The 27,069-nt window shown below is 43.7% G+C and overlaps 1 protein-coding gene across 8 annotated transcripts in view; it reads left to right on the top strand.

Annotated features, from left to right (window-relative positions):
• The window catches only part of PDZD2 (PDZ domain containing 2), a 320,331-nt gene that overhangs the window by 118,671 nt on the left and 174,591 nt on the right, over positions 1 to 27,069 (top strand). Inside the window, exon 1 of one of the 8 annotated variants that reach the window (XM_048851668.2) lies at positions 15,629 to 16,274. The exons of 6 other annotated variants lie outside the window; for them this stretch is intronic. The gene's annotated coding sequence lies outside the window, so the exon portion shown is untranslated. One more of the 8 variants, XM_048851667.2, reaches the window with a different exon arrangement.

The raw sequence follows: 27,069 nt of genomic DNA, 5'->3' as shown, positions 1-27,069 counted from the left end.
TAAGGACAGGCAAGTTTTAAAGTTTTCTCCCTCATATATCCTCTCTCACATGCATACTTCATATCCGTTTTCCTTGCTTAGTAGTCTTCAATTACACCAGCGTGGAGATCTTGATGTCTTCATCTAATTCATGATGAATAAGTGTCCACATCCCAACCTCCACATCCCAACGAACACCAGAGGGCACGCTGGCAGGCAGTCTCAACCAGGGCAATGAGACTGATCCTTTCTCAGAGGTCAGAGTTGAAGCACATTGCTGTAGAGTGTGGAGAAGTCTGCACTGCTGTCACTCATGATGTTCTTGTTTGGGAAGAGAGGACAGCAATCTCTAGGGTCTGTCAATCCAACACCTTTTGTAAGTACTAAATTCACACACACAATTATGTGAAAAAAAGTGAATGATAGATGTTGCTGAGATCACTGAGATCCTCATCATGTGCTTTTCTTCAGCATCCACCTGAGAAACTGAAGGTTACATCCTGGAGAATAGACGCATGTGCCTGGGGGAATGTGAAATGTTAAAAGGTTTTGTGACTTTCATTTTTGCTAGAGTAGTTGTTCATTAGAAGTTTTAACCTTTAGATTGTGGTGGATACTGTAGACACTCTTGTATAGTCATTGAGAACCCAATCGTCCTTTCAGTGAACTCAACAGCAAAACCAGCTCTTGATTTCAAGGAGGGAAGGATCAGGTCTCTAATTAGCAAAATGAAGTCAACCCCAATGTTAAAAATTGAAGAAGAATACCAAATTCCTTTGGATTAATCTAAAACACTATTCATAAGTAGTATAATAGTAGAAGGGATAGTATGGACAGACAAGAAGCATTCTTAATACCCCTGGAAAAAATAATGTTCCTATCTTTCAATGCATTTTAATGGAGCAGGGAGGGATCTCAAATATGAGATAAAAGCAACATAGATTTGGAGGATCTGTTTCTGATTTCACTTATATCAGTCGTAAGCCACTGTTCTTAAGAGTTAACCTTGATTTATGCTGGTTTAGAGCAGAAGAATGAGGTCTACATTATCTTTCATTGAACAGTAAGTTTCACAAACTGGACACATAAGAAAATACACCAGCCCCAGAGAGTTCAGGTGAAGCAAGGGACCAGTCAGAAACCCCTGATCCAAAGAGACTGAGGGATGAAGTGAGGTAAATGCAATTAACATATCAGAGGGACCCTGCCCATGAAGTGCACAAAATCTTTTTGACAGTACCAGATGCTGCTGTGAGATGATGTGGAGACTATAATGAAGGCATGCTGCACCATCCAACCCAAGACGGAAGCCTAGCAGATTAAATTTGTATGAAATGAAGCCTGCAGATTAATTTTGCAGGAATAATTGAACTTGGGCATTAGAGGGGCCTGAATCAAGAAATCCAATTTAGATCTCATATTTAAGGAAAAAAGGACAAATTCTGGCAATATTCTTAAAATGGTTTAAAAATGAAAATACGTAAAAACAGCTACAGTATGTTCCTGCATATCAATCCAGAGCCTGATGAGAGCGATCAAGAGAGACAAAATCCTCTATAAGCCTCGTGTATGTTTTAAGGAAGATTCTTGAAACGTTAATAATTGACAGGTGTATGGCACATTTCAACATGCCCTGGGTAGTACACAGAGATAAAATGCAGTGTTTAAAAAGCAAATGAGATCTTGGGTTATACTGTGTCTATAATATGGTATAGAGCACAATATATTGCATTGATGGAAGCTATTGTAGCCTGAAATAAAAGCACATTTGGAACAATCTCTGCAGCTCTGATTAATATACTAGAGTCAGGGCATTGGTGCGACTAATATAAATTACTTCAGGATGGAGCTAGAGATACTGGAGGGGGCAGCCACTGCTGTAACCTGGGTTATTTTGTGTGTTTAAGAGGATGGAAAGTGTTAGTTGGCCCTTTCCTAGGGAGCAGCACTCATGGAATATATGTTTCCCAGAGTGAAGTTCACCCTGTAGAGAGGGCCAGCAGAAGCTCCATTTGCCACTTGAATCCCACATAAGTACTATGCTGAGGGCAAAAGTGCTAGATAGGCCTTGTGCTGGCTCTCTGCAGAGGGTTGAATTTCATCCCTAGCACTCAACTATTCCTATGGTAACTCTGAGAATGTGGCAGGTCAGTGCTTCCGTTACTGTGAGCTCTTCTTGAGTTTGCCTGTGTGCTCTCTACGCTGGTTAAAGGTTTGATTGCTGACAAAAGGTTTGTCCTTGGTCCCCTATCAACTTCTGTTCAAACAGTTTAGCTGCTAAGTGCTCTTGACTGGAGACTGAAAAGGGGATTGAGTCTCTGTTTCCCATGCTCCTTCTGTCTCTCAGAGGTCTTACCAGGTCTTGATCATGCTTTGAAAGTGGCTTAGTCCCATCTCCATTGTTTGTTACATTACTTTCAGCACCAAAGGGGGGGTAAGGACTGGGTATCAGTAATGGATCCTTTTCCTGGAGTAAGTCACTATATATCGGCAAAGAGTCCTGTGGCACCTTATAGACTAACAGGCGTATTGGCGCATGAGCTTTCGTCGGTGAATACCCACTTTGTCGGATGCACTATGTATCTTTCACTATAACTCACAATGCTCAAAGATGGCTCTGAGAATGAAGTCCTGGTGATTTGCTACTTCTCTGCTGGATCTTCCCATCAGTCTGCTGCACTTATTTGGTAGGTTTACTTTTCTGACAACTAATATTAGAAGAACTTTTGTGTACAAAACTAAAGGATTTCTATAACAGGGATAGAGGCTCTCTGCAAAACCCATCAATGCCTCAGAAGCAGCATGAAGCTGTCTCGAGTTAGTTATTTGGTGTTTTTAAATACTGTTTCCAAATATAAACCTGAGCGGTTACTGGGTAATGAAATGTCTGGCACTTTGTGTGCTGTGTGTGGTCTCAGGATGTTTTCTTGGAAGATGCAGATTGCTGCTCTTGCAAAATCCATTTGATAACTATGATTCCCCTTCCCCATGGTTGCTGTGCTTCTTGTGTAACTTTTTACACCCAACAGAACTGGAGTTAAAATAGTTTGCTTTCTGAATTCTCTCTCTGGAGTAAAAGTGTCTGTAGGTTATGTTCTGAAATGCTAACCTTTGTACAGACGAGGAAACAAAAATTCAAAACACAACCTTTGATTCAACCAAAATGTTCATGTCTTTAGTTAAACAAATAATATTGGGAAGAGGTTAAAGAGTGAGAAAGCTGTGGCTTAACCCTGAGGGGGAAAAGATAGGAATTTAAATATAGATCTACAAATAATAAGCATATATTTTCAGAAATATTCATGGAAATATTCTCAACTCAATACACAAAAAAGGATTATCTGAGATGAAATGTGCAGATCTACATAATGGACACAATCCTGTTCCCATGGAAGCTGATGGGAACCCATCCACTCACACCAGTGATGCAGGATTGGGCTGAAAGTTCATGTGAAGTTAGAATCTGGTCCTTCACTCTTTGGTTTTTAAAGGACACTGTCAACTCTAAATTTGGCTCCCAAATGAAATTTTTCTAAAAACAAGCTTAGATAAAACCTTAGAGTAGTAGAGATGTTCCCAACAGTGTTTAAAAGATTCCAATGAAAACAGATTACTTTAAAACAAATAAACATTCCCCCACAATGTCTAAAACTCAAAAGTGAAAGTGACTATGAGAAAGGTGAAATTGACTTAATTGTTCAGAGAAATGGAAATAGTAAACAAACACTGAGAGGTAAACTGGAACTTTAAAATTCTTTCACTTTTAATAATCTACGGTGTTAGTGTAATAGGTAAACAAATTATTTTAGTGCCAAGCAAAATGGTTGTATCACCCATAAATCTGGAATTACCGCAAAATAATAATCTATGGGATTATTATTATGATGGAAGGGCATAATGAGTGGGGTCCCGCAGGGATCAGTTCTGGGGCCAGTTCTGTTCAATATCTTCATCAGTGATTTAGATAATAGCATAGAGAGTACACTTATAAAGTTTGTGGACTATACCAAGCTGGAAGGAGTTCCAAATGTTTTGGAGGATAGGATTATAATTCAAAATGATCTGATCAAATTGGAAAAATGGTCTGAAGTAAATAGGATGAAATCCAATAAGGACAAATGCAAAGTACTCCACTTAGGAAGGAATAATCAGATATGCACATATACAGAATGGGAAATGACTTCCTAGGAAGGAGTACTGCGGAGAGGGATCTGGGGTAATAGTGGATCACAAGCTAAATAGGAGTCAATAGTGTAACACTGTTGCAAAAAAAAAAAAAAGGCAAACATCATTTTGGGATTAATTAGCAGGAGTGTTGTAAGCAAGACATGAGAAGTAATTCTTCCGCTCTACTTTGTGCTGATTAGGCCTCAACTAGAGTATTGTCTCCAGTTCGGGCCCCACATTTCAGGAAAGATGTGGACAATTTGGAGAAAGTCCAGAGAAGAGCAACAAAAATAATTAAAGGTCTAGAAAATGTGACCTGTGACAGAAGATTGAAAACATTGGGTTTGTTTAGTTTGGAAAAGAGAAGACCGAGAGGGACGTAACAATTTTCAAGTACACAAAAGGTTGTTACAAGGAGGAGGGAGAAAAATTGTTCTTCTTAGCTTTGTGGATAGGACAAGAAGCAATGGGCTTCTTCTGTGGCAAGGGAGGTTTAGGTTGGACATTAGGAAAAACTTCCTGTCAGGGTAGTTAAGCACTGGAATAAATTGCCTAGGGAGGTTGTGGAATCTCTCCGTCACTGGAGATTTTTAAGAGCAGGTTAGACAAACACCTGTCAGGGATGGTCTAGCTAATACTTAGTCCTGCCATGAGTTCAGGGGTCTGGACTAGATGACCTCTTGAGGTCCCTTCCAGTCCTACGATTCTATGATTTACAAAGTACGGCTCAGTAAAGCAAAAATAATTTAGCTGCAACACATACACATGTTTTATTGTACTGCTGTAGTTATGTAAAGAGTGCTTGGCAGAATGTTCTCTTACAGTAGAAATTTTATTTATATATGATGATTATTTTTAAAATGATCAGTCTGTAAGTAGAGCTTGAATGAAGAAAAAGACAGCAACTATAACATGGTTGTTCGCTAACTGAACAAATGCTTGCCCATAAACAACTCCGTTCTTGAAGGGCCAGGTTTCTGGTTCATGTAATAAATTTGGAACCAGTAGTCCAGAAAGGCACTTGTGCAAAGAAGATGGGGAGGGCTATGTATAGTGTCACCACTAAAACAGACACAGTGCCTAGATAAGAGTTCTGTAAAATTCCACTTTGGAAGAATGAGACTCTCGTGTTTTGAATGTCAGCTACTGTTTAATAGTCTGGAAGAATGTGTAATTCCATGGGCAAGTTAATTATAGAAAGGCAAGGGAGGTGTCATTTGATTTGTAAAAATCTACATAAGAACATAAAAATGGCAATATTGGGTCAGACCAATAGTCCATTGATCCCAGTATCCTGTCTTCCAACAGTGGCCAGTCCCAGATGCTTCAGAGGGAATGAAAAGAACAGGGCAATTATTGAGTGATCCACCCCGCCATCCAGTCCCAGTTTCTGGCAGTCAGGGGTTTAAAACAGGCGTCGGCAAACTACAGCCCGCGGGCCAGATCCGGACCCTCAGGGCTTTGGATCTGGCCCACGGGACTGCGCCCCACGGTGCCGCAGGTCCCGCGCCGCTCTCAGAAGCAGCCAGCACCATGTCCCTGGGGCCCCAGGTGGGGGCAGAGGGCTCCGTGCGTTGCCCTTGCCTCCATGCACCGCCCCCCGCCCCCGCCGCAGCTCCCATTGGCCAGAACGGGGAACTGCGGTCAATGGGATCTTTGGTGGAGGTACCTGGAGGCGTGGCAAGGACAGTGCGCAGAGCCCTGTGCTGCCCCCGCCCCCCCCCCGGGGCTGCACAGGGACGTGGTTCTGGCTGCTTCCTGGAGTGGTGCGGCATGGGGCCAGGGCAGGCAGGCAGAGAACCTGCCCTGACCCCTGTGTGCACCACTGCTACCCCAGAGCCGCTTTAGGTAAGCGGAGCTGGGCCGGAGGCTGAACCCCTACTGCACCCCACCCCCCAACTCCCTGCCCTAAGCCCTCTGCCTGCACCTTGCACCCCAACTCCCTGTCCTGAGCCCCCGCCACAACCCCGTGCACCCCAACCCCCTGTCCTGAGTCCCCTGCTGCACCCCGCACCCTTCCTGCACACCAACTCCCTGCCCTGAGCCCCCTGCTGCACCCTGCACCCCTGTGCACCCCAACCCCCTGCCCTGAGCCCCCTGCCTGCACCTCGCTCCCCTCCTGCACACCGACCCCCTGCCCTGAGCCCCCTGCCACACCCCGCATGCCTCCTGCACCCCAACCCCCTGCTCTGAGCTCCCTCCTGCAGTCTGCACCCCGCCTGCAACCCTGACCTGAGTCCCCTTCTGCACTCTGCACCCCTCCTGCACCCAAGCCCCCTTCCCTGAGCCCCCTCATACATCCCATTCCCCTCCTCTGCCCCAATCCCTTGCCCTGAGCCCGTTCCTGCACACCGCACCCCCTCCCACACCCCGCACTCCCTCCCGCACCCCAACCCCCTGCCCCAGCCCTGCATACAATTTCCCCACCCAGATGTGGCCCTCAGCCCAAAAAGTTTGCCCACCCCTGGTTTAGAGGCACCCGAAGCATGGGGGTTGCATCTCTGACCATCTTGGCTAATAACCACTGATGGACCTATCCTCCATGCAGTTATCTAATTCTGAAACCAGTTATTCTTTTGGCCTTCACAGCATCCGCTGGCAACAAGTTCCACAGGTTGACTGCATGCTGTGTGAAGAAATACTTCCTTATGTTCGTTTAAACTACAGAACCATAATTCAAGGGTGTCATCCTCTGCAGCATGGCAGGGGGTACTTGCTGCCCCCCCTGGCTCCCAGCTCCAAGTTCTCTGGTTGGTGGAAATTTTGATAATACAGTGTCGTCGTAAACGGGTCCAGTTGTGCGTCAGTCGACAGTCCTTTCTCCCACGAACACAATGGTACCAGATATGACACACCTAGAATAATTATATACCTGGAAAACATTTAAAAATCAACTTTTTAAAATTATACTTTTACAAAGGCATGTCAAACATGCAGTCCTCACAAAGTTAAGTTGTGGCCCTCAAATGATGGTACCGTGTTGCAAGTTAATGCTCAGAACATGATACTTGATTGCTTTTTTTTTTTTTTTATGTTACAGATTACTGGAAGTGGAAGAAAAACTTCAGGTTGATTTGCCATTGTAACGATGCTGGTTCTGGTGGGATCCAACTGAGTACCAATTCAGGACAAATTGCTTAAAGCAGGGTAGTTACAGCCCAAGGCTGGGGTTCCTTTGCACACCAAGGCAAGGCAAACCAAACCAGCCAAACAGAGAAGACTTTGGTTTTACCCCACTGGCTAACCATAAGTCATACAAGCAATTTCCTTAGACACTCCAGTTTCCCAGTATCACCACCAGTGCCACTCGTTATGGGGATGAATGGTTATGAAAACCAATATCCCAGTAAAAGAAAAAGGTTCTTCCGATCCCAAAGGGACTAAGTCCTAGACCCAGGTCAATATACAAGTTAGATCTTACCCACAAATCACACTGTTGCCAATCCTTTAGAATCTAAAATCTAAAGGTTTATTCATAAAAAGAAAGAAATATAGATGAGAGCTAGAATTGGTTAAATGGAATCAATTACATACAGTAATGGCAAAATTCTTGGTTTAGACTTGTAGTGGTGATGGAATAAACTGCAGGCACAAATCAAATCTCTGGAGTACATCCACAGCTGGGATGGGTCATTCAGGCCTTTGCTCAGAGCTTCAGTTTGTAACAAAGTCCCTCCAGAAATAAGAAGCAGGATTGAAGACAAGATGGAGATGAGGCATCAGCCTTTTATAGTGTCTTCCAGGTGTAAGAACACCTCTTTGTTCTTACTGTGGAAAATTACAGTAAAATGGAGTTTGGAGTCACATGGGCAAGTCACATGTCCATGCATGACTCAAGTTCTTTACAGGCAGCAGCCACTGCTCACATGCTATCTTGAACATTCCCAGGAAGACTTCTCATGTGGACTGGAGTCTTCCAAGGCCCGTTGTCAGTTAAGTGTTTCTTGATTGGGCACTTAATTTGCAAATTCCTTTCTCAAGAAGCTGACCAAATGCTACACTGAGGCTACTTGGAATCAAAACTCATTCATATACAAGTACATAGCCAATGTTCATAACTTCAGCTACAAAAATGATACACACAGATAGCATAATCATAATTAGCAAATCATAACCTTTCCATAGACACCTTACGTGACAATCTTTGTACAATACTTGTTGCAAATATACAACAGTGGTTACAACAATGATTTATATGGTCACAGGTTATGTCAGTAACGTCACAGCCATCATTGGCAAAAAAGAAGCAGTTCAGTGGTACCGATTATCAGTTTTGTTTAAAGAAAAGGGGTACTTGTGGCACCCTAGAGACTAACAAATTTATTTGAGCATATATTATGTCAAAAGAACTGTAAAGAGGCACTGGTTGAGATGTCAGCATCCAGCTAGAAATTGCTCTAATTCATACGCCAATGGGATGTGGATCTGGGGTATTTTGTACAGTGACACCATACTGTGAACCAAATTCTAGTGAGGCAGCACACACACAAACACTTGTTGCCCTTTGAAAATGCCACCTAGATGTCTTGTTTGAAAAGCACACTAATGTGTTTGAAGTCATTTCCCAGGGCCACACATCCAGTGTACATTCAGCTCTCAATGACCCATTGCGCACGATGGAGAGCTGCCATTATACAGAATGGATCAAGCAATTTGATAAGATTGAATCAGCGATGAAGCAAATTTTGGGGATGGTGCAGCGATTCATGAAGATGGTTGACTCTTTGCTACCCTTTATTTGATCTGTTAGGACTGCTATTTTGAATTTGCATCTTGCTGCATTGCAAGACTTTTTGAAATACTTTTTTGCTTTTGATTTAACCAACTATTCTGCGAGTACCTCGCTGAAATAAAAAGTGTAGAAAAGTCTTACCCTGATGTACGTGAGGAATTTTGAAAAGGAAGTTGGGTTGTTAAAAGGTTGCCAGTTCCCTTCTGTGCACGTGGTTCAGATGAAGCTCTAGAACATGAAACAGAGCAGTGAAAGCCGTGGGGTTGGTGGGCATAACACAGCATCTAAATGCTCTTCCTTGTTTTTTCTGGACAACCCCAAAACTCCATCAAATTTCAAATGAAACGTGCTGGGATGACTTCCCCAGAAGTAGCCCAGCACCACCCAGACTCATTAGGTGCTGTTAAATGCCAAAAAGGGGCAATTTTAAATGTACTGGATGAGCTTCCTCACACTGGCAACCCATTCATATATGATGACAGACCAGAGCTCATTAATATCATGATGAAAGCATGAAAGTGAGGAGATAGCTAAAGATGTCAATTGGATGAATACTTTGGGTCAGGACTTGCATGAAGCCTTCAAAACCCAGAGAATTGTCCAAGGCTCCATCAGTCTATGGGCTCCAATCAAGAAGAACAGACTAAAGCTGTGCTCGAATGTAAAGAAGAAAGTAGAATAAAGGTAGCAGGGAACATTCGAGAGCTAACTGCAGACAGGTTACTGTTTGCTTGTCTCTTGGTCATATCTGTGTCTCAGAGTGATGTTGATTTACATGAGACTTTAGGGAAAGTACTTATGATTTCTCTGTGGTATCTTGGTGTAGTTTTTCAAGGCGCCCCCAGCTTCTCCTTGGGGGTGGGGAGGGATAGGTCAGTGGCTTGAGCATTGACCTGCTAAACCCAGGGTTGTGAGTTCAATCCTTGAGGGGGCCATTTAGGGATCTGGGGCAAAAATTGGGGATTGGCCCTGCTTTGAGCAGGGGGTTGTACTAGATGGCCTCCTGAGGTCCCTTCCAGCCCTGATATTCTATGATTTTATGATACTTCAATATGATGAAATCATGCATTACGTGCCAGGTGAAAAGCAAACTAATGCACATCTTGCATGGTCTTCCTAAGCCAGCACCTATTGACAATGTGACCAGTACCTTATACCAGCAGAGGCCTTTCAATGTAGCAATCATAGATAGTATGGCTGAGGTACAAGCTCTCCACAAACCATAAACTGTTAACAGCTGCCGAGATTTGGCTGAACACTTCATTATGAAGCTACAGAGAAAATACTGGACCTATGTCAAGGTTCACCTCGTGTTTGACACACATGCAGAGGGATCAATTAAAATATTATCAGAAAGAAGAGACTCCATGGTATTGCAACTGTCCAGTACAAAATCATTGACTTCATGAACATCTCCAGACGTTACAGTGAAGAAGCTACATGCAAGTATGGGGTAGAAGGATGTTAACTGCATACCTTGCAGGAAAAATGCTACAGCATGCAAAGAATTGCTTGAATAATTTCATCATTGCATAGCATAATAAAGCTGCTGCCTGTTCAGTGGAGTTTCTTTGTCGCTCCCAGGAGGAGGTTGACACTCAAATTATCGTGCATGCCACCAATGCCACAGAGAAAGGTGCTATTTAACTCCAGATTTTTGCACAAGACACAGATGTTCCACTATTGTCTCTGAGACGCTATTCAAGACTTCCGCAAGATTCTGTTTTTGTGCCTGCTGCTGGGGAACAGAATTGCTGTGTATCTCTCAGAGAGGTGTTCCTATCATGTGGACCAATAAAGTCACTGCACAGCCAGGTTTCCATCAGGATGCAACACTACTGGAAGGTTGGCTGGAAAGACCAAATGATCTTACTAGAAGGCATTTGATTCAGCCTCCAGTGACTCTCTCCTTGCTCTGAAGGTACTCGGAATGGCAGGGACAGACACTGATGACATCCTAAATGCACTGGAAGTGTTCATATGCCAAGTTTACCATTTGAAGACCATTACAACACTTGCAGAGCTATGCTGGTGGATGTTGTCCAAGAAGCAGATAAACAGAGAAAAATTGACACCGACAAGGGATCCATTTATACGTGCTATTAGGAGGGCAAATTATCAAACAATGGAATGGCTCCAGGATGATCGAGCGTATCCTATTTGGGCATGGATGAGTCTTTTGGAGGATGGACTGATCACACCAGTTGTGTGTGAAATACCACGTGCTCCTGAATCAATCCTGCAGCTAATTAAATGCTCATGTACAAAGACCAGATGCTCACCACCCTACAAATGTTTGGCCAGCAGCCTGCCTGGTACAGAGATGTGTAAGTGTGGTGCAGATAAGAATCCGTGTGACAACATGTCTAGCAGTGGTGCCCTAGACCAGGGGTGAGCAAACTAAGGCCTGGGGGCTGCATCCGTCCCTTCAGATGTTTGAATCTGGCCCTCAGTCTTCTACCAGGAAGCAGAGTCTGGGCCTTGCCCCACTCCGGGGCTCCAGCTGGGGAGCGGAGTTGAGGGCTTGTCTCGCTCCGTGCATACCATGACTCCGTGTGGCTCCCGGAAGCAGCAGCATGTCCCTCTTCCAGCTCCTATGTGTAGGGGCAACCAGGGTGCTCCGCATGCTGCCCCCACCCCAAGCACCACCCCTGCAGCTCCCATTGGCCGGGAACCATGGCCAATGGGAGCTGCAGGGGTGGTGCCTGTGGATGGGGCAGCATGTAGAGCTGCCTGGCTGCGCCTCCACGTAGGAGCCAGAGGGGGGACATGCTGCTGCTTCCAGGAGCTGCAGCAGCACCCCCCGCACATTTAGTTCCGGCACCTATGCATAAGGCTACAATTCAGTCACGGGTATTTTTAGTAAAAGTCATGGACAGGTTACAGGCAATAAACAAAAATTCATGGCCCCGTGACCTGTCCATGACATATACTATAAATACTCCTGACTCCTCTGGATGGCACTGCTTGGAGGTGCGCCCTGGGGGTCTGCTGCTGGGGGGGGACGGTACTCTGGGGGGGCTGCCCAGGGCTGCCAGCAGCAGCTGCTCCAGCTGCCTGGGGACCATCAGGAGTGGCTGCTCTGGCCACCCTAGAGACCACTGCTTGGCGGTCCCGGGGCCACCGGAGCAGAGGCCGGAGTGGTTGGTTGTGGGGCTGCCCAAGCAGCTGGCTGCAGAGCTGGTCCAGCAACAGCAGGTGTGACTTTCCCTGGGGCCACCTGAGCAGCGACCCCAGAGTCAGCTGCTTGGGTGGCCCTGGGGTCAGCCACACTGGCCGCTGCAGAAGTCACGGAGGTCTCAGAAAGTCATAGAATCCATGACTTCTGCGGCCTCCGTGACAGACACAGACGGAGCCCTACCTATGCATGGCCTGGATGGCTCTATGAAATGCTGATCTTGGGCTTCATCGCTGGCTCTTCAGGGCCATTTACAGCTGGCGTTTATTGGCTCTTTTTGTTAATGTGTGTGGTCAAGAAAGGGTTAATTATTTGCAAGGGAAAGATTTTCTCTGCTGTGTTTTCAGGCACATACTGTGATAGTATCTGGTCTGGTACTGGTTGAAGCCTGTTTCTGGCTTTCTGATGGCACGCTGCATGGAGAGACGGGGAACTCAAAGAGGCTGAGTATTCTCCAGTCCAGAGAACAATTGCAAGTAGACCCATATGGATGTCAGCAGAGTGGCTCCATATTCACACAGGTGGCAGAATGTGGCCTTTACAGTCTTGGATCTGCTCTGATGGGTGTGAATTTTTGTTGGTTAATTTTAAGCCTCCTTTGAGTCATTTGTCTGGTTTCTGGCTGAATTCTGAGGTTTGTTGTTCCCCTCCATGGAAAAATGGAACATTGTGATGTTCTCCTGGATATAGATACTTATTGCGTGATCATAGGAATTTAATTAATTAATTTTTCTCCCTAACAGATCTATGAGAGCCTGGAGCCTTTAGAAAATGTGTATTATGTAATACGTCCAGGGTGTCAAACATCCATTGTCAATGACACATCCAGTTTCAGAAAAATCTGAAGTTATTTTTTAAAAGAATGAAGGGTTTCTACCACTTATAGCTGGCAAGGTATCCAGTATCCTTTTAAGTGTGAAAGGAATGTAGTGCCATTTTAGACAACCTATGTCTACACTAAGAAAAGGAGTACTTGTGGCACCTTAGAGACTAACCAATTTATTTGAGCATGAGCTTTCGTTAGTCTCTAAGGTGCCACAAGTACTCCTTTTCTTTTTGCGAATACAGACTAACACGGCTGTTACTCTGAAATATGTCTACACTGGCACTTTTGTCGCTAAAACTTTTGTCGCTCAGGGGTATGAAAAAACAAAAGTTTTAGTGACGAAAGGACTACGGGCAGCGATTAAAAGCACCAGTGTGGACAGCATTTCGTTGACGGGAGCACGGGCAGTAACGAAAAGCACCAGTGTGGACAGTAAGGTGAGCTGTGTTAGACATAGCTGAGAGTTGCGAACTGTCCTTATGTATCTCAATGAAGTATTAACTCTTAATCCTCATAATGGCATGTTATGGGTCAGATTTCTGTATCATTTAGGTGTGCAGTTGTGTCTCTCAGGTAACTTGTGCGCACTGTTACCTGATTTGCATCAAACATGCTAACTGCATATGGAAACAGATAAGTTTAGGAGCACAAAAAAAAAACAACAAAAAACAAAAAAGCACTGGCCCTAAAAATGCCTTGCACCATTTTCCCCCCTGGAGTGATGATGAATGCAGCGATAATGTCACTATCTGAGGCCGTATTCCTGAAATTTTCCTTGCCCAGACAGTACTCATTGAAGAACTGGCTAAAAGATTAATTACTACACAAAGGCCATATACTGCTGTTGATCTTTGTGCCAAACTTCTGTTAACTGCTATGGGACACAGTCAGTGGATGGAGGTAATTATATAGCCTTAATTTTGTAGCACTGGTACGTGGTCTGAAATGATAAATGTCACTACAGAATGAGTTTGGCAGCCATTTCATATGCAGTAGGTAGTGCAGTGGGAGCTGATCTGTTGTTCTGAGTAGTCTTGCTGGCTACTTCTACATGTATAGAGCCATTTTTCTTTCTGAAAACGTGATGTATGTGTTTATACCTTAGTCCTTCTACTTGTCGTAAAACATATGATTAAAATATTGTTTTGACTTACATCACAATAGCTGACTTTGAAATGCACACCAGCTGCTCAACTTATTTTTTAAAGATCATCCAGTTTTGTGAAATGAGAACTGCAAGCATTTAGATAAATGGATTCAAAGCATGTTTAATTTCACTATAGCTCCTTCATGTATGTTTCTTGCTGCAATTCTGTTTTAATTTGTTACATTAATACTCAGTAGTGAATTACTGTAACAAGCCTTATGTCTCTTACGGAAATATTAAAATAAGGGAATTTGTTTTTCTCCTTCCGCCTGTAGAACACCACACTCCCTGTGTGCTATATGTGGCCTGGATCCTTTTGACAGTGATACTAGTATGCCCTGAATTAATGCACTCTTAAAATGGAGAAATATAATGTAATTCTGAATCATAAAGGTAACTGTGATTTCTCTGTATTATCCAGTTTCTTTAACTATGCACATGGCAAGGTGGATGTCACCCTAGTATTAACTGGCTCTGCTGGGCCATAAAGAAAAAGTACCCACTCAGAAACATAGGCCACAGCAAGGCATGGTGTGCATGTGAGTATAATGCCAGAATTAAGGCTGTCCTGTGGAAAAAAATGTGATCATGTATATCAGAGAATCTATCATAATGCATATGCATTAGGTGGCTGAATTAAGATTGCACAGACAATCTTGATTCTGGCATTTCCTACCTTTGCAAGCTTAATGTTCTGTAAATGTAATTTTTTGTTGTGTATAACTTTACACAAAGGCAGCATTGTGTTTGAAGTAAATGAAGGATCTCAGACTGCATCACTAGCTCAGCAAACTGATGCATCTATAGATGCCTTCTCCAATGTCCATCAAAGCATATGTCTCCTCAGAAATTCAGGCTGGGATACTGGCTACTCCATCACACTATTATGTTCATAATAGAAAAGGTGAGGTTCTGCTCTGAAAAGTGACTGTAGAAGGGTTCCATATTTATTGCTTCTTGGTGATTTTCAGAGAAAATGTATTCCATTTAAAAGTAAAAGACTTAGAGGGGGGGGGGGGGGAAGCCTGTCCTCCACAGGCTCAGATCTTTCTGGCTCAGGAATTGCCAGCAACAAAGATTCTACAGTCAGAGCTTATTTAACAATTCTCTAGTTGATGCAGGAAGCAGAACAGTATCCAACTGTCATATTTGAGCTCTATGGGCTGTGCAGGGCTACTGGAGTAAAAAGTAATACAGCTTTTTAGCTCCTCCAAATAAGCAGCGATGTTTTAAATAGACACAGAGAGCGGATCTACTCTGTCAACAGGATCATTTTTACCCAGCCACATTTTGAAACAGAACTGCATTTTAAGTTTTAGCTCACAGGCAGTTTGATCAAGTTAAGTTAAATATTTGCAAGGCTTCAGTGCAGGAGTGTAGCGAGGGAAAGATTTTACCCTTTCACTGCTGAGCTTCAGACTGTCTTGCTAATTTAGCTGTACCTATATTTTGTAAACTAGGATTGAAGATTTTCCCATGCAGTACAATCAAAAGAATACACAGCCGTAACCAGCACAAGAGTGGAATCAAAACAGTGTACACACAAGTGAAAAATACAATATCCAGTTGAAGCCGAAAGGTAATTTAAGAAGCCGGAATGCAATTGTCCAAGTTGGAAACTGGCGATAACTCTTGTGAAAAATTGCAACGCTATCTTAGATGATCACAGGTGATGCGGTGTTCGGTTTTGTGTCTCAGCAGAAAGACCTTGTTTCCAGCAGCAAACAGCACGTGTCATGACGGAGTGTCACAAACTGTAGCTTCGTTGCAGCCTCAGCGGGGAATTAATTTGGAACAGGGAAGATATGATTTGCATGCAAGATCTCTTTCGGTAGCTGTGGTCTGGAGGGAGCGCTCTTTGCTTTCAGCGCGGGTTTGACGGGAGGCATGGTGTTCAGGTCGGACTGGCACGCGTTGCCTGCTTGCAGGTCGAACAGAATAAAGCAGCGTGCGCCCACCCTGCCCCGCACCGCACACGGGCTGCTGTGTCCGTAGCTGCGGTCTCGTTCCTTTCAGCCAGGAAGCACTCCCTGGATGGGACAGACACCGCTTAGCAGCCTGGGTCGTGCTTCCTCCTGTCTTGGCAGCCGGCCGCGTGGGGAGAAGCCGCTCTGCTCCCCGGGGAAGAAGAAGTTAGCTGGAGAAGGGGAGGAGTGCATTGCACGGGAAGGTAGAAAGGAAATGCCTAGCCCGGGCCGGCGGAGCAGCCTGTAACCGAGCAGCGTTTGGGCTGCTGGCTCCAGAGGTAAAATCGGCTCGCGCGTCTCTGCGGGATGGGAAACACCCGGCTGCCTTGCCCCGCGGCCCCCAGCGGGGTGTGAAGCCGTGCTGGGATGTCCCTGCCCGGCAGAGCAGCCGCGGGAAGAGCGGCTCTGAAGTAGCCACCGGCGCTTTGGAAACGGCTCCCCTCTGGCTACCCCGCCCCCCCCGCCAGCTGCCCAGGACCGACCCGCGCCCCCGCGGCTGCCCGCTGAGCGCCCCCCGGGGGAGGCGACGCCGGCCGCGGCGCGGTGCAGGAGCCGAGCGCTACGGTCCTTGCAGCGGCTCCTCGCCCGCGCCTGTGGTCCAGCCCTCTGGAAAGGCGTCCAGCCGCGCCGGGCGGGAGGGTAAACAAGCCCGTCTGAGCAGCGCGTCCCCGGGGGCGGCGGCTGGAGCGAGCTCCTGTCGCCGCTCGGCTTGGCCGCCGGCAGGTGATTACGCTAATGAGTGGCCTCGGGGGATTGCGAGCCCAGCCTGGCGGGGATTAACCCGGAGACGCCAGCTGCTCCGGGGAGCGATTTCAAGGGAGCGGCGGAGAAAAGGGAAACCATGAAGGTGAATTAAAAGCCAAGAGGTAGGAGCCCTTGTGTGAATGTCCGGGGGCTGCGAGCAGGGGCAGTGGGGTTGGGTTTAATGTCACTGGAGGCTGAATTCAGATCCCAATTAATCAACCCCCAGCTCTTGTTTGAGAAGCACCGAATGATGAATGCTTGTTTGGTTTCTGCCTGCAGGGATCGAGCCCTCTCAGCGGCTAGCGCTCTCGACTGTTCGCTTTGGGGGTCGTCTTGGCTTTGTATACTGCACCTTAGCCCAGCTCTGTGTGCTTGATGAACCACTGGCGAGGAATTAGCGTAACCTGTATTGTGTACCGTAGGCAATTCATCTGCAGTTGAGTCCATCTTAATCCCTCTGCTGCGTTGATTCGGCTCTGAAGCTACATTTAAACTCAAAAAGTGCAGTGCAAAGATGAAAAATCAGTAGTGACCAGAACAGTTGTAATGCCACGACATAATATATTTCAGAAAAGCTGCTAACCTGGGAGGTGACACCTTCCTACCAGTGTTTCCCTTTCATCTAGGCTAAAATTTTGGAGATTAGGGTGGAGCTGGATTAGACATTGGGCAAAAACTTTGTTTATGATCTCACATGAGGTTATGATTTCCTGTGGGAACAGAACTCTGCCCAAAACCACTAAACAGTTCCTTTGGAGAAAACCTTTACAACTAAAGTCACAAAATGTTTTCCTGTTGGACACACAAATACCAGGTTTTAAAATGAAAGCGTTCTTAAAGATTAGTCTAGAAGGGTCTCCCGAATGAAGTTTCGCTGCAAAAGTTTTTCATAAAGAAATATTTTCCTCCTGCATTTCAATTTGTGCAAAAATATAGATTTATTATTATTTCCAAAAGCATATTATCATCTGCAAGTTTCAGTACCCAAAACATGGTGCTTTTTTGGTAACTAAAATGCCTGTTTGTATTTCTGGGTTTTGTATATGCAACAGACAGGCATATTTAATTTTTATTTATTAAGATTTATTACATATTCATACAAATTCAAGGCATCTGCTCAGCCCTGTATTTTGGCAGAATCCTCTTTTGCAGTGGAACTGGAGGGACATTATAAGTTAAACTAATAAGTAAAATATGTTTTAGAAATAAAATACAGATGGGGAGCATCTAAGTATTGTATTGCACAACAGCGTGCTCTGTGTGTGTGTGCCATTCATCTCATATAACTCTAGGTTTTGTGAATGTGTCTGCATTGTATTTTGAACTGTTCTGGAAAAGGCACTTAAACAGTGTAAAAAGAAAAGGAGTACTTGTGGCACCTTAGAGACTAACCAATTTTTTTGAGCATAAGCTTTAGCGAGCTCAAATAAATTGGTTAGTCTCTAAGGTGCCACAAGTACTCCTTTTCTTTTTGCGGATACAGACTAACAGGGCTGCTACTCTTAAACAGTGTACAGACTATTAATATACACACCACGCTGATGAAACAGGCTAGCTAGCATCTATGCTGGTATAGTTCTGGCTAATGGTGCCTCTCATCCTAAAACACTTATGAAAAGTGTGTTTTCCCTTTTTATAACAAGTTTTCTTTTGAAAATATAAATTGTTATATAAGAATGGTCTTAGAGCTATTGGGCTAGGCTGTGCCCCACTCTTCCAGAACAGTCTCCCATCAAACACATGCCTCTTGCATCCCACAGCACTATCCTCTATTACCGGTTTGCATTTCCATCTCATTGGTGCTAACAGATCATCACAACAGAGACTGGAAGTCGTAACTACCCTCCCTTTTCTTCCCTGATTGGAAGTTTCTCTTTGGCTCCACTATCTGGCTTAAAAGGACAAGCGCATAGCAAATTCTGCTATTGGAAGTGCATGTAGCTCCTGTTGGCTATTTCATGGGAGCTGTGCCTTCATTCGAATATTGAATAGCCTTTAGGAAGAGAGGGCAAGTCGCCTCTCTGTTCTTTCACCCGTGGAACACACGAGGGAGCCCTTTTGATAAGCCTAAGCACATCTGTTGTGATAAGTGGCGAAGCTTGGCTTGCATCCCTGCTTCTAGACTTCAGTTGCATTCTTAGAGCCTATTACTACAAGGGGCCTTCAAATCAGTTTTACATGGCAAGAGGCACTCCGCACCTTCAGGATCAGCGCATGAGTCACTTGCTCTACTCCTTATGCCAAAAAAAGACTCTTAAAGTAGAGGATAAATTATGCTGTGGTGTTGAGAATCATGAGTTAGTGTTTCATTCTTTACATGGATCTGTCAGAATGGTTAGTCCTCTCAATCTGTCTTAGTGCTTTATTCATTCATACAGTGTGTTAATTATATTTCTTTTATTTAGTGATTTCTCTGCAGTCAGACAAGCGTGTTGCCTGCGGATTATTAATCCACTAGAAATGTGGCAGTGTACCAGGATCTTGCTGTGTTTTAGCAGACTGCATACCTATGCATGGACTTTGAATATGAGCCGAGAGAATCCCATTCTTTTGACTGCATAGGGTAGCTACATGATCATTTTATTGTGAACTTCAAATGTATACCTTATTCCTTGATAAAGGAACATCTTCTCAGTGTGGTAAGAATAGAACAGTTTAAAAAAAAAAAAACATTTTGTGGAATTGGATTATCAGGGAACCCTAGGATAACAAATATTTCTCCCCCCATTCACCAAAACACCCTAAGTGAAGCAGGTTTGGAAGTGCATATGTTATTGTTTATGATCTCCTGCCTGGTGTGAAGAAGTTTGTTCTGTTGTTTGCCAAGGGCCTATATGACCCTGGGCCAGCCCTGTATGGGGAAAATAACAACTCCATATGGTATGTGAAATAGCGAAACCATCAGATCCTCTGCTGTATGTACCAATGCACACTCCGTGGATGCTTGTACTATGTTCTAATGTCCTCTCAAACAGACATGCTTGTGTAGAAGCCATTTAACACTTTATCCCCTTACAAATACTACTAACAACAAATGACATTTGCTTTGAATAAGAACTAATAGAGGCGGTATGGTCTAGTGAATTGAGCCAAGAACTCCTTTGTAATAATCCTCACTCTGCCACTGACTTACTGTTTGACCTTAAGTGAGTCTCTTAAAATATGTTTATTGCCATAAAGCAACTATGTAAAAGTGACACTTTTCTTCTCCACAGATCTGGTTTATGTGTGTTCTAAGTCATAGCTCTTATTTCATTGACAAAATACGTTTTTACTACATTTTCACCTGTTAAGACCACAGAACCAATTACAGCCAGGGAAGACTCAGCTGAATTCTTTCCTGGCCCATGCACCATCAAGAGAAACCTTACCTGCAATAAATCCCAATTATGGAACCTCTCCATGTAGCATGCTGTCCCCCGGAATGATTTCCATATTAAAATTGTTCAGTTGGCAAGTAAAAAGTGTTTTCTAACTGCCAGTACTTCAGCTGGGACATGAAAGCCAAGCTGTGCATATAAATCCATGGTGCACCCACACCTTGAATATTGTGTCTGGTTCTAGTTTCCCCATCTGAAAAAAGATCTAGTGGAACTGGAAAAGGTGCGAGAAGGGCAACAAAGATGATCATGGATATGGAATGGCTTCTGTAATGATCTGGGGGTTCATTAAATAACAAACCAAATGAATGAGAAAGGGATAAAACTTTTAATAAAATAAACTGGAGAGCTTCTGCAGTGAGGGGCTGTATGCAGCCACCCTGTGTTCCTAGCCTCTGCCTCCAGGGCACATCTCCAAATTCCTATGTTCATAATACTGTTCCTTATGAGGGAGCGTCTCTAAATAATAATCTTCTACAAACATATTTCTACATCTTCCCTCTTAAAGAAAAACAAATTAACTCTCATATAAAATAGCTAACAACAATCTAATGACACATGCATTAAATTCTTAACCCATGAAATTTCCATAAGCCCAATGTTTCACTTTTCTGAAATACCCCTTCTCCAGGCAGGTTAGGCAGTCTTTCAGGACATTTCATCTCCTGCTCTGATCATTTCAGTATCAGCCTTTGGTTAGAGTCTGAATTGTTCTCTTGTTCCTTGACAGTTTCTCCTTTGTACGTTGATAAAGGATCAGTCAGATGGGAAATGCCAGAGTCCACATCAACTGTTAATGTGTTGGAACATTCTGAGCTTATTCATAAATCCTTTGATTACGTCAAAAGGTATCTCCCTGGTCAGTCTATGCTACATAACACCTTAGATGCAGCTGTTCTTTAATGGTACCCCAAGTATTAGAGGTGTGATTCCTCAGGCATACTCTATCCACCTGGGTTAAGAGATGGGAGATCGCAGGCCCTTTTGTCAAAAGAATATTTCTGCTTCCACTTCTGATTTTCTTTCATCTTCCATGTGGTTTAATTGTTATGAGATTCCAGCAAGCTATCAGTAACTGGTAAATTAGAGCTGATCCTTCTTCCCATTACCAGCTGAGCTGTGGAGAAAAGCCATTCTCCAGGGGTGTACTTCGGTAAACCAGAAATGCTTTACACATATCACCCCTGCCCGATCAAAAGTCTTTTTCATAAGGTTCTTTATTGTCCGTATAGATCTTTCCACAAGTCTGTTTGATTGGGGGTAATTTGGACTTGATGTTTTATGATGAAAATTGCAATCTGTAGCAAACTGCTAAAATTTGCACCGGAAAATTGCAGCCCATTATCGCTAATGACTTCATCAGGAATTCCATCTCTGGAGAAGATTCCCTTCACGTCGGCTGTCACTGACTTACTGTTAGTACTGTGAAGTGTGCAAATTTCTGGATACAGAGAATAATAATCTGTGATTATTAAAATAATCCTTTGCCAGGTGAATGCCAGTACCTACTTTCTTAGAAGGCCTTTATGGAACTGGAGGAGGTCTCAATGGCTCTGCCTGTTGGCATGGCTTATATTTCAAGCAGGAAAAGCAGTTTTCTGCCACATTAGTAATGTAGTGATTGGTCCGCGGCCAATACAACACCTCCTCATGCTCGTTGTTTGCACTTCTTAATTCCTAAATGACCCTCATGGATCTTCCGTAGCATTTCTTTTCCAAGGTTCATTGGAATTACAACCTTGCTGCCGTTGAAAATCACCCTAAGTCCATGTCTGCAGTTCTGATAGTCTCTTATACTTGGACAGCAACTGTTTATTTTTTCAGGCCACCCTTTATTCTCACTTCTTTAAGGATTCCCAATGATTAATCTTTCTCTTTTTCCTCTCTCATATGTTGCAGTTTCCTGTTAGCTATGGGAGTTGACTTTACCATTGGATCTACATAGACTTGCATCTCTGTCTCTAAAGTCTTCTCTGGTTTCATGGGAACCACTGCTCTGGCAAGTGCATCTGCCGTGAACATGATTTACTGGGCGTGTAGGTCACAACCAACTCATACTTTTGCAGTTTTATCATAGAATCATAGAATCATAGAATATAAGGGTTGGAAGGGACCCCAGAAGGTCATCTAGTCCAACCCCCTGCTCGAAGCAGGACCAATTCCCAGTTAAATCATCATTCTTTGAATCCTTAAGGTATAGTCAGGTAGCAGTTTGCTAAATAACATTATCAGGGGCTTGTGGTCCGTTTCAAATTCCACTGACTGTCCATAAATATACTAATTGAATCTCTCACAGGCAAACAGTATTCCTAAAAGCTCCTTTTCGATCTCTGCATATCTGGTTTCTGCCTCAGTCAGTGATTTGGATGCATATGCCACTGGTTGCCAACAATCCTCATATTTTTGTAAAATCACTGCACCTAACCCAGACTGTTAAGCATCTGCTGAAATTTTAATAGGCTTTCCTGGTGCATGGAATTTCAAGACTGGTTCCTGTATCAGTTGTTGTTTTAAATCTTCCCATGATTCCTCCTGTTCTGCACCCCAGTACCATTCATTTTTATACTCTAGGAGTTTTCTCAAAGCTGCTGCTTTGGTAGATAGATTAAGTATGAATTTTCCAAGATAATTAACCATTCCCAGGAACCATTGGACCTTTTTGACTGGGGTCATGGCATTATTTTAGTGGCTGAAATCTTCCTCTTCCCAGGTTTTACACCTTCATTGGAAATAATGTCCCCAACAAAAGTCAGTTCTTTAACCCCTAAAGCACAGTTCTTCCTATTTAGTTTGAGGTTAGAAGCATTCAGGACTTCTCGAAGTCTATGATCATACTCCTCTTTCTCTGAACCCCAGATGATAATGTTGATAGCTCAGTGGATAACACCATTAATATGTTCATAGATCATATGTATGGTTTTGTGGTATGCTTCTGGTGCTGAAGTTATGCCGAAGGGTAAGTGTAAGAATCTGTATCTTCCAAATGGGGTAGTAAATGTGCATAGTTTTGAGCTTTCTTCAGTTAATTTTAGCTGCCAAAAACCTGAGGATGCCTCCAATTTACTGAAATATTGAACATTTGCAAACTGAGCCATAATCTCTTCTCTGGTTGGTAGTTTGAAATGTTCTCTTTTTATAGCCTTGTTGAGATCTCTGGGATCTAAACATATGTGTATCTGGCTGTTACTTTTCTCCATGATGACGAGGGAGCTCACCCATTCTGTTGGCTCCTCAGGTTTTTGTATTACTTGCATTGCTTCCATCCTTGCAAGCTCAGCCTTGAGTTTTTATTACTGAGTGCAAATGGCACCTTTCTACATGGATGGATAACTAGAGGGACCTGCTTGTTTATCTGGATTGTATGTTCACTCTGCAAGTAACCCAACCCTTAAAACAGGTCTTGATGTTCCCAAAAGAGTGCCTCATAGCCAGGTTCACTATGATCTTGTAGTGAGAGCACCCATTTTACTAGACTGAGTTTCTCACGCGCAGCCAGGCCTAAAAGTGGTGTCACCTCTTTTGGCACTACTATGAACGGGAGGGAGCCTGTACATGGTGTGTTTATAGTTGATGCTAGCAATGCACCTCCCTTTCACTGGTATATTTGTTCCAGAATAACCAGTTACTTACCGTATATTTTTGTTGGTCCCAGCTTTGGTCTTATTTTCAGTCTCTCATAATCTTGTTCAGCCATATTAACCTAAGCTCTTGTGTCCAGTTTCAGTGGAATAATTGTTCCATTCAGTGTCCTAGTCAGTATTCAATCCCTCTCATCAGGCTTGCTAGACCCCAGTTTGCCTATAAAGAACTCCTTAACCAGATGTCTGTCTGTCTTTAACTGAATGCACTTGACTCTTCTGCATTTGGGATCTGCAGCATTTTGCAAAACGATTATTTCCCCTACATTTACGACAGTTTCCGAAAGGCAACATACTGTTTGGGGCCATGCTGTGAGCCACACCTTACACATAACCATCTGTATCCAATCTTCCCCCTAGCAGTGGTTTTCATAGTGAGTGACACTGCTTTCTGATTTGACCTGTTCTGGCTATATTCTTTAGTACTTAGTACATGGATAACCTCTTCTGGTGAATTCAGCTCTTTGGCTTGTGCTTTCACAGTTTCTGCTGCCCTGCATATTTGGAGAGCCTTTCCCCAAGCTAAATCTCCTTCAAGGAGCAGACTCTCTTTTAACACATGGTCTTTAATGCCACAAACGATTCTGTCTCTGACCAGAGACTCTGTCAACTCATCAAAGTCACAGGTTGTACTGAGTTTCTTTAATTCTGTGACATATTGCTCTACGGTGTCATCCCATGCATGTAAAAAACTTGTCTCTGAAAGATATCATTCCTTTTTGGCATGCAATGTTCCTCAAATTTAGTCATTATTTTATTTAACATCATGCCTTCCCCTTCTGCAAACTTAAAATTGTTATAAATATCCAATGCTTCCTCCCCAACAACATGCAAAAAAGATAGATGGTTTCAGTTTATCATTTTTTTCCCTCTGCCCCTATGGCTGCTAAATCCAGGTCAAATCTCTTGTCTGAATTTTTTCCAGTTCTCTGCCACATTGCAACACATTCATTTTTGGCTTTTTTGCCCCGCTTCTTAAGCCAGCGAAGCTACTATTGTGCTCACTAGTACATAGAAAAGCCTCTGTGCCTGGTGCTCCACGGGCTTCTCGGGTGGCTCACTTCGTCTCTGCTTTCAGTTGCAAACACAGGAGTTAACTTCAAAATGACTGCAGTTTCCTTCTCATTCTGCACTTCTGACACCATGTTACGATTCTGGGATTCATTAAATAACAAACCAGTGAACAAGAAAGGAATAAAACTTTTAATAAAACAAACTGGAGAGCTTCTGTAGTGAACTGCTGCACACAGCTATGTGGTGTTCCTAACCTCTGCCTGAAGGGCACATCTCCAAATGCCTATGTTCACAATACTGTTCCTTATGAGGGAGCGTCTCTAAATTATTATCTTCTACAAACATATCACTACAGCTTCCCTATGAGGAGAGACTAACACGATGAGAGCTCTTCATCTTAGAAAAGAATTAAGGGGGGATGGGATAGAGGTCTGTAAAATTGGTGTGGAAAAACAAACAGAGAAGAGTTACCCTTTCCCACAATACAAAAACCAGGGGTTACCAGATGAAATTGATAGACAGCAGGTTTAATACAAACAAGAGAAAATACTTCTTCACACAATGCACAACTAACCTGTGAAACTCATTGCTGTGGGATGTTGTGATGGCCAAAAATATAACTGGTTTCAGAAAAGGACCAGATAAATTCATGGAGGATAGGTCCATCAATGCCTATGAGTCAGGATGGTCAGGCATGTAACCCCATGCACGGAATGACCCTAAACCTCTGACTACCAGAAGCCAGGAGGGAACTGTGATGGGTTGGATCACAGAACCCCCCTTGGGAACTGCCAACTGATGTGCCAAGACTACTTCTGCCCCTGCTTTCCCTGCCAGCTTGGGCCTCCAGCTCCCTGTCTTGCTGAGCCAGACACACCAATCTGCTCCAGCACAGACCCAGGGTCTGAACCACGTGCCCCAAAGCTGCAGACTTAATTGAAAGCAACTTAAGAAGTGTTTCTGTCTTTAACACTCAGATGCCCAACTCCCAATGGGGTCCAAACCCCAAATATATGTTTTACCTTGTATAAAGCTTATACAGGGTAAACTCATAAATTGTTCGCCCTCTATAACACTGAGAGAGAGATATGCACAGCTGTTTGCCCCCCCCCCCCCGATATTAATACATACTCTGGGTTAATTTAATAACTAAAAAGTGATTTTATTAAATACAGAAAGTAGGATTTAAGTGGGTCCAAGTAGTAACAGACAGAACAAAGTGAATTACCAAGCAAAATAAAATAAAACATGGAAGTCTAAGTCTAGTACAGCAATAAAACTGAATATAGGTAAAATCTCACCCTCAGAGATGTTTCAATACGTTTCTTTCACAGACTGGATGTCTTCGTAGTCTGGGCACAATCCTTTCCCCTGGTACAGCCCTTGTTCCAGCTCAGGTGGTAGCTAGGGGCCACCCCCTTTGTTCTGTTCCACCCCGTTATATGGCTTTGGCACAAGGCAGGAATCTTTTGTCTCTCTGGGTCCCCACCCTCCCCTTCTAAATGGAAAAGGACCGGGTTTAAGATGGATTTCAGTACCAGGTGACCTGGTCACGTGTCCTGTGAGACTCCAAGCCTTCATTGCTCCCAGACTGATGCACAGGAAGGCCTGCCTGCAAAGAGAGCCATCCACAGTCAATTGTCCTGGCTGATGGGAGCCATCAAGATTCCAAACCACCATTAATGGCCCACACTTTGCATAATTACAATAGGCCCTCAGAGTTATATTTCATATTTCTAGTTTCAGATACAAGAGTGATACATTTTATACAAATAGGATGACCACACTCAGTAGATTATAAGCTTTGTAATGTTTCAGAGTAACAGCCGTGTTAGTCAGCTGTAGCTCACGAAAGCTTATGCTCAAATAAATTGGTTAGTCTCTAAGGTGCCACAAGTACTCCTTTTCTTTTTGCAAGCTTTGTAATGATACCTTATAAGACACCTTTTGCATGAAGCATATTCCAGTTACATCATATTCATACTCATTAGCATATTTTCATAAAATCATATAGAGTGCAACATCACAGGGAAGATGGGAAGATCTCTCCAAAACGGCTCTATTCTGTACATTCCTCCTCAAGCTCTGGTATTAGCCACTGTCAGAGATTAGATGGAGAATTGGTCTGACCTCATATGGCAATCTGTATGTTTTTTCTGGCTTATGCGCCACCAGGAATGCTAATTCATCTGAAGTGCTTTGTACGTCCAGTTAAGATGCTGTGCATTGCATCGGCAGAGCGGTGTGTGTGGACAACTTTACAGAGCACCTGTCTAGTCCATCGGGCAAGCAGTGGT

The sequence above is a fragment of the Caretta caretta genome, chromosome 5 (genome assembly GCF_965140235.1).
Source record: "Caretta caretta isolate rCarCar2 chromosome 5, rCarCar1.hap1, whole genome shotgun sequence".
NCBI lineage: Eukaryota > Metazoa > Chordata > Testudines > Cheloniidae > Caretta > Caretta caretta.
Note: the sequence above shows the minus strand (reverse complement) of the source record. Positions and strands in the feature narration are given on the sequence as shown.